The sequence below is a fragment of the Zootoca vivipara genome, chromosome Z1, assembly GCF_965207765.1.
Source record: "Zootoca vivipara chromosome Z1, rZooViv2.hap1.1, whole genome shotgun sequence".
Taxonomy (NCBI): Eukaryota; Metazoa; Chordata; class Lepidosauria; order Squamata; family Lacertidae; genus Zootoca; species Zootoca vivipara.
In genome coordinates, this window is record NC_142583.1 from 8696708 (window position 1) to 8704108 (window position 7401).

The window sequence follows — 7401 nt, forward strand, 5'->3', positions numbered from 1 at the left end:
GATGTTTTGGCCTACAACTCCCATGATCCCTAGCTAACAGGACCAGTGGTTGGGGAAGATGGGAATTGTTGTCCAAAGCATCTGGAGGGCCGAAGTTTGGGGATGTGTGGCTAAGAGTGTATACGATTGCAGCCACCATCTGAATCCAACCGAATACATTTATAGCAACTCTCCCTGCATTTTGGGATGATGTTACACATAACCTGAGAGTGATTGATCCATGCTGCCATAGTCTGAGATACATTATAGAGACAGTTGAGAGCATGAACCATTTCTTAGATGGATTTTATAGGCAGGATGGGATATATTTTACAATTGATCCTCCCTATTACGGGTGTGAGTGGGGCGTTTAAACTTAAACCAATTAGTTATCAGAGTTTAAAACACCATCCCTTGCTGTTTTAAAATGGAAACTTTGGGACTTGGCTGTGTAGCCTCATCTAGGCTGTGGTAACAGACGGGATTTCCCTCTTCTCCCTCTTCATTAAGATGATAATGCAAAAGACTGTAGCTTAAGCATAAAAATAGACTTTACTTACATAAAATATTGCACTTGATTCCAGCAGTAACAGTAATGAAAACAAGATAGGCAAGTTCTACTTCTAGATTACAAAATGCATAAAGGTAAAGGGTAAAGGGACCCCTGACCATCTAACTAAGCAAAATGCATAGTTGAGTTCAAAATGCTTTGAGCAGAGACCAGAGAGATGTCTGTCTGTGACAGAAGTTTGGTGGAAAAGAGCCATGAGTTCTAAGGCGAGGGAAGTAGAAAGGATTAAACGCTTTTGTCTTTCTCCCACCAGAGAACTCAAGGGAAATGATGTCACACAATGCCCTCTCTAGCAATCAGGAACTCTTTGTGTCTTAACCCCTTCATATCCAAAGTTAGCAAAACATGCAAAGTTATTTAGGCTGCAAATTCCCACACTTTTTCCTATAGCAAGCAATTCTTCTGACACCAAGAAGAATGTTGCCAAGAAGCCACAAATAGCTGAATATGCAGTAATACACAATCGTAGTTGGCCCATATTAAATATTGGCAGCCCATTCTGAATGACTTTCATTCTCTACAGGGGTACAGATAATGGTTAGTAATAATGGCATTAGAATTAAGAGGCAGAGACCTAAGTGAGGGAAGACCTTTGGCCTGTCTATCCTGTTCACAACACCAGCGTGCACATTCAAGACACCATTTTGTCCCCAGAATTGCTGTCTTGACCTATTCTTAAAGGGAGGGGTGAGAAGGATGCAACAGCATGAGGCTGAGAGGTCAGATTGAAAGACAATGTGTTCACCTCTCAGACTCATTCATAAGGGTCCCTTGAAAAGCATACAATATAATGTAATATCTTCCTTGAGTGTTGAGAAGTCACACTGAAATTGTTTCAAACATGTATTCCCTAAGTTTCCAGTCTGAACACTTCCTCAATTTCCACACCAATGAGCAGTGAAGATAGTTGGCTTTTTAACAACAACACCCTGCAATTTTATATTTAAAGTGGGGCCTCCTAGAATTCTGCTACCAAAGCACAATGTTTATGGCACTCCAAAAGTACAGCCGCCTTCTCAGGGATTGGATCCTGTTCCTCTTTCTGGAACATGTACTACCGTGTTTCTCATATTATAAGACATGTCTTATATTTATTTTTTCCTCAAAAAAACACACTATGTCTTATTTTCAAGGGATGTCTTATTTTTTTCCTCCTCCTGCTGCTGCGGCCAGCATTGCTGCTGCGCCTATCACTATGTCTTATTTTCGGGGTATGGCTTATATTCCTTGAATGCTTAAAAATCCTGCTATGGCTTATTTTATGGGTATGTCTTAAAATATGAGAAACAGGGTACATACAGCTTCAGGTTATTGCCACCATTAGGCATGACAGTATGGCAATCAGAATAGTTCTGCAACTGCCAATTTGAAACCCTTTTCAAGTGGTACAAGCCAGACACAGGCCTAACGCTTCAGAAGGAGGTCTGCCCCAACAGGAGCAACACAGTACTGTACTGAATATCTGAATCCCCTCAAAAAGCCAAATTCTTTGCTCGTTTTGTGAATTCCAACCAACCTCCATTGCCCTCCCTAATATCCTGAGTGAGCAAAACAGTCCTACACATCAACAACTCTATAATCTTTCTCTTTTAATCTCCCCCATTCTTACAGCTATGCTTTTGCCTCTGGATTTTTTTAATCATACAAAAGAAAGGAGAAATGTACACTGATAGAAACTGTACTTGCTTGATCAAATCCCAGTGCTATCTGTCTTTACAGCCATGGTGTTAGATCTACAAAAATCTATATTCACTGGTTCTCATGACTACTTATTGTTTAAGGTCTTTTAATGCATTGTCTGGAAGCTTTGCACAATTCCTTATTATTTTCTGAACATGAAACAGGTTACTTCTTTTGCAACCATTCTCCAAAATAAAATTAAACTTGATTCACCGAATCAATATCTCAGTACTCAGAAGATTAATTTGAGACATTGAGGGGGGAGGCTACAAATGGGGTTTACAAACCGGTGGTGTTTATGAAGGGCAGAATTCTGAGCACAGCTTCTTTGCCGGAGGTTTGGTCCTCTATCTCAGTGGTCCTCAACCTTGGGCATCCAGATGTTTTGAGACTACAATTCCCATCATCCCTGACCACTGGTCCTGCTAGCTAGGGATCATGGGAGTTGTAGGCCAAAAACATCTGGAGGCCCAAGGTTGAGGACCACTGCTCTATCTGACACTCCTGGTTTAGATACATTGCTTTTAAATATGCTCATTGTTTTGTAACAGAAAATGGCAGAAAACATTGCTAATAAATGTGAAGGAAAGGGATGGATGGCAATGCAACACTTCCTTATTGCTGCTAGAGGCATTCATTACGCTGAAGTATTCAGAAATGGTTTTGGAACTCTGAAATCAAACATTAATTGTTATTAAGCTATTTATTGTCACGATTAGGTTCTTTCTTAAGTTGTTCCATTATTTTTTAAAAAAACACCTTTCATGTTGCATCTGTTTATAAAAAAATGTATGCATTTAATGTTTTCCTATTGTTTTTTTGCATCATGTTGTCTTCTTGAGGAAGCACAGAAAAAAAGCACACATTTTGCAAGTCAGTTTCAGAGAACAGACTATCCAATTACTAAGGAAACAAAGGACTACAGGGAAATCACCCTCTATCTACAGTATGTGCAGATAAAGAGCCCAATTCCTACAGACTGTTCCATACCAGCTTAAAGGCATAGGAGAAGATCACAAGTCTGTAAAGAAATAATACAAAATAAAACGTAACATAATGCATATCAAACAAAATGGGTTCAGTCCAAGCTCCCTTTACCCTGAGGGAGCTACTACATTTGTGAGTTGGGGTGGTATAGTGATTTGAGCAGTAGTTTACAGAAGGTCAGGTTCAAATCCCCACTCAGCCATAAAGCTCAATGGATGGCATTAGACCTTAGACTGGGTGATTTCTCAGTCTATTCCAGGCATCCCTAAACTTCGGCTCTCCAGATGTTTTGGACTACAATTCCCATCTTCCCCGACCACTGGTCCTATTAGCTAGGGATCATGGGAGTTGTAGGCCAAAACATCTGGAGGGCCACAGTTTGAGGATGCCTGGTCTAATCTACCTTGCAGTGTTGTTAGGGGACAAAGTGTTGGGCATGAACCATATATTTCATTTTGATGTTTTGGACTACAATTCCCATCTTCCCTGACCACTGGTCCTGCTAGCTAGGGATCATGGGAGTTGTAGGCCAAAACATCTGGAGGGCCACAGTTTGGGGGTGCCTGGTATATATAGTATTACGCAGTATTTAAGACAAATTACAGGACTGAGCCCAGGCACAAATTAAATTCCATTTGTTTTACAGCACTGAAATTTATCTATTTCTAGCCTGAATTGTTTTTGTCGCATTTATTTCATGCTATTTCTGATGAACTGTAGAGCCTCTAAAGATTCTCTAGATAAAGAATGATGCAGCACTTAGATGAACTTGCTTTGGTAAAAGAAGTACAGTCTTACTGAAAATAGTGTATTACCACTATGAGGGCAAGAGCAGGTGCCATTACTGCCCATTCCAAATCCCCTTTTCGTTCTTCCTGCATCACTGAATGCAGCCTGTTGGTTATTATTATCTTTAGCAATGTTGTTTCTTTCTTAATTCACCCATTATGTGCTCACTCAACCACCTTGATCTAAAGAACTGGCACTCTTACAGGAGCCACACAATACTCGTTCTGCACGTGGAAGAAACGGGCCTTTTAGTGTGGCAGCATCTACACTTTGAAACTCCCTGCCTTTTATATATGTAGAGACCAAAACAATGTAACTCCTTGCCTACTGACATTCAGCGGCACCTTCACCCTACTGTTTTTGGCAATTCTTTAAACATTTTTGTTTAGGCAAGCCTATTCACACACAAAGATGTTGACATGCTTTGTTAATCTCTGTTTAGTATGTTGTTGATTTTATTGTCTTTGAAGTGTTTTGATTATTTGCTTCTGTTTTATTGATAACTTTAATATTTCTGATTTACTGCTAGAGATTTTATCAAAATCAAGTGGTATGTAAAATTGGTTGTCTAACTAAATATGAAACATGGGTGAGAAAATGGGACATCATAAGACAGTGGCCAAGGCATTGAACAGAAGTTGCTTAGCACCATCAAAGAACCAGTACCAACACAAAGCCTTGTCCAGCCCCCCAGTCCCATCCCAGACAAAGACCCCAGAAAGATCCCATGGTTGGTCGTATCTACAACTGCTGTGAGGTCCAGTAGAACCAACAGAGATGTCTGTCCAATGCCCAGCACAGGTCATCCATCCATCACTAGGGCAATCAATGCTGTCTCCATTGAATTAACTGGGCCTGAATAGAGGATTCAGCAGGAAACCTTTTGGGTCCCTGATCTGCATTGAGAGTACAGCCAGGGTCCCACAGCTGCCTTATTTCTCCTTTCAAAAACCCAAATTAAGCATGCTTTTGATTATTGTAATGCAGGGGTCAGCAAACTTTTTCACCAGGGGGGCGGTCCACTATCCCTCAGACCTTGTGGGGGGCCAGACTATATTTTTTTAAAAAGAAAAGAAAAAAGAACGAATTCCTATGCCCCACAAATAACCCAGAGATGCATTTTAAATAAAAACACACATTCTACTCATGTAAAAAACACCAGACAGGCCTCACAAATAACCCTGAGATGCATTTTAAATAAAAAGACACATTCTATTCATGTAAAAACATGCTGATTCCCGGAGCGCCCGCAGGCTGGATTGAGAAGGCAATTGGGCCGGATCCGGCACCCGGGTCTTAGTTTGGCTACCCATGTTATCATGTATTGCTTGACCCCAAACTAATGGGCTTGGGGAGAATGATAGTAACAAGACAAATGTCCTCATTGTGGCCTCAGAGGAGACAATTCCCGTGAAATGATTGAGCAGAGCACACATATACACATACCTTTTTGGCCCTAACAGAAGATACAGCTTCTCTCCACTCATCCCTTACCCAACTTTTTTTAAAAATGATTTTAAAAATTTGGAAGGCATCAGCATATTCCACTTTAATTTCTGGTCTAAATATATCCAGTTTCCTTACCTGATGCTCAAAAGAAGTGCTTCCTGCATACCCCATTTAAGCCTCTCAGCCCTTAGCGGTTTCTCAATCTTCTCAAATTTGGTAGCCCATGAGCAGCTCCCTGGAAACTCACTAGCAGCTGGCAAAAGCTAACCCCTTTAGTTCCATTTTATATCCTTGGCTACCTCAAACAGCCAGGTTATTTTTGAACACCCTGCTCCAAGAGGCGGGAAAGAAAGTTTTTGGGGTCCTTTTGCTCTTAAACTTTCCATGACAGTCCCAAAGGTTCCGTGACCTATACAGTTACTCGCAATGGCCTACTGTCGCAGTTTGATGGAATAAAGCATTTGTTTTTAAGTGTGTGGGTGCGATTATATATATATATATATATATATATATATATATATATATATATATATGTATATGCACATGCCTCTGGCATGTACGCAATCCCTCATCCTTGGTGAGCCTGAGGGCACATAGTTAATCACCACATTGGCCTGTCACATCTGTTACCTCAGACCCAATGCTGAAGTAACATCCAGTCTCAAGACAACAGCAATTATTTCACTGAATGGCTGACTCTATGACTTCTGCTGAGTGCAGCTTGACAAAGTTCACCTGCCTTGTATGTGTGTGTGAGAGCAGTAAGTGTGTGATGAAAAAACTGTTGCACATTAGTCCTGAATTAACATAAAACCACTTTAATGTGCTTCACTTGTTTCTTCCAAAAACGTACAATTTAAGGCATTGGTTCAGAGTTAAAACCAGATATATTGTTCTTTTTAAAAACAAAACAAAACACTGCTATGAGTATGGCTCATTTCTCAGTTTTAAAACAGAAAACAAGGGTTGGAGGCTCATTTTTAAAGTTTTTTTTACCATGACAAGACAGGAAGAGAACAAAAGTCAAGGCAAACACATAAACATAAGCTTCATGGCCCTCGTATATGTTGTTTAATAAACTTTGAGAAGGGCATTTATATAATGTTTAGCAAAACCAATGAAAGGAAGCAAATTTCAGTTCCATGTATGAGGGATAAGCTAGAGACCTAAAGCTGTGGATCCAATGTAGCAATTTGCAATTATCTGTTTCAGAAAAAAAATGGTGTCCAGCTTATAATGCTCAGCAATTTTATAAAAACCAAGCGTAATTTCCCTCAAGTGCATCTCCACATTATGCGTAAGTGTGACTTGTAACCATTCTGCAGACCAAGCATCCAAAACCAGCTGTGTAATAATGACCAGGGAATGTATATTTATACTGCAACATTATATATATATATATATATATATATATATATATATATATATATATATATATATATATATATACACACACACACACACACACACACACACACACACACACACACACCGTATATAGGTAAAGGGGCCCCTGACCATCAGGTCCAGTCGTGTCCGACTCACCCCGTTGCAGGGATTCGAACCGCCGACCTTCTGATCAGCAAGCCCTAGACTCTGTGGTTTAACCCACAGTGCCACCTAGGTCCCTACACACGCGCACACACACACACACACACACATATATATACATATATACACACACACACACACATACACACACACACACACACACACACACACACAGAGAGAGAGAGAGAGAGAGAGAGAGAGAGAGAGAGAGAGAATAACACCTTCTCTGTTTTAAATCAAGGAAGTAAAAGGGCCACAGCTACCTCAGTGACTTTAGCCATTGTATACCAGGATGTGATTGAATGGAGCCTTATTGGAACTGTAGTTGTGAGTGTGCCCAGATTTTAAAAAGCACAATCCAATTTTTCTATGGACTCATTGCAATAAACATTTTA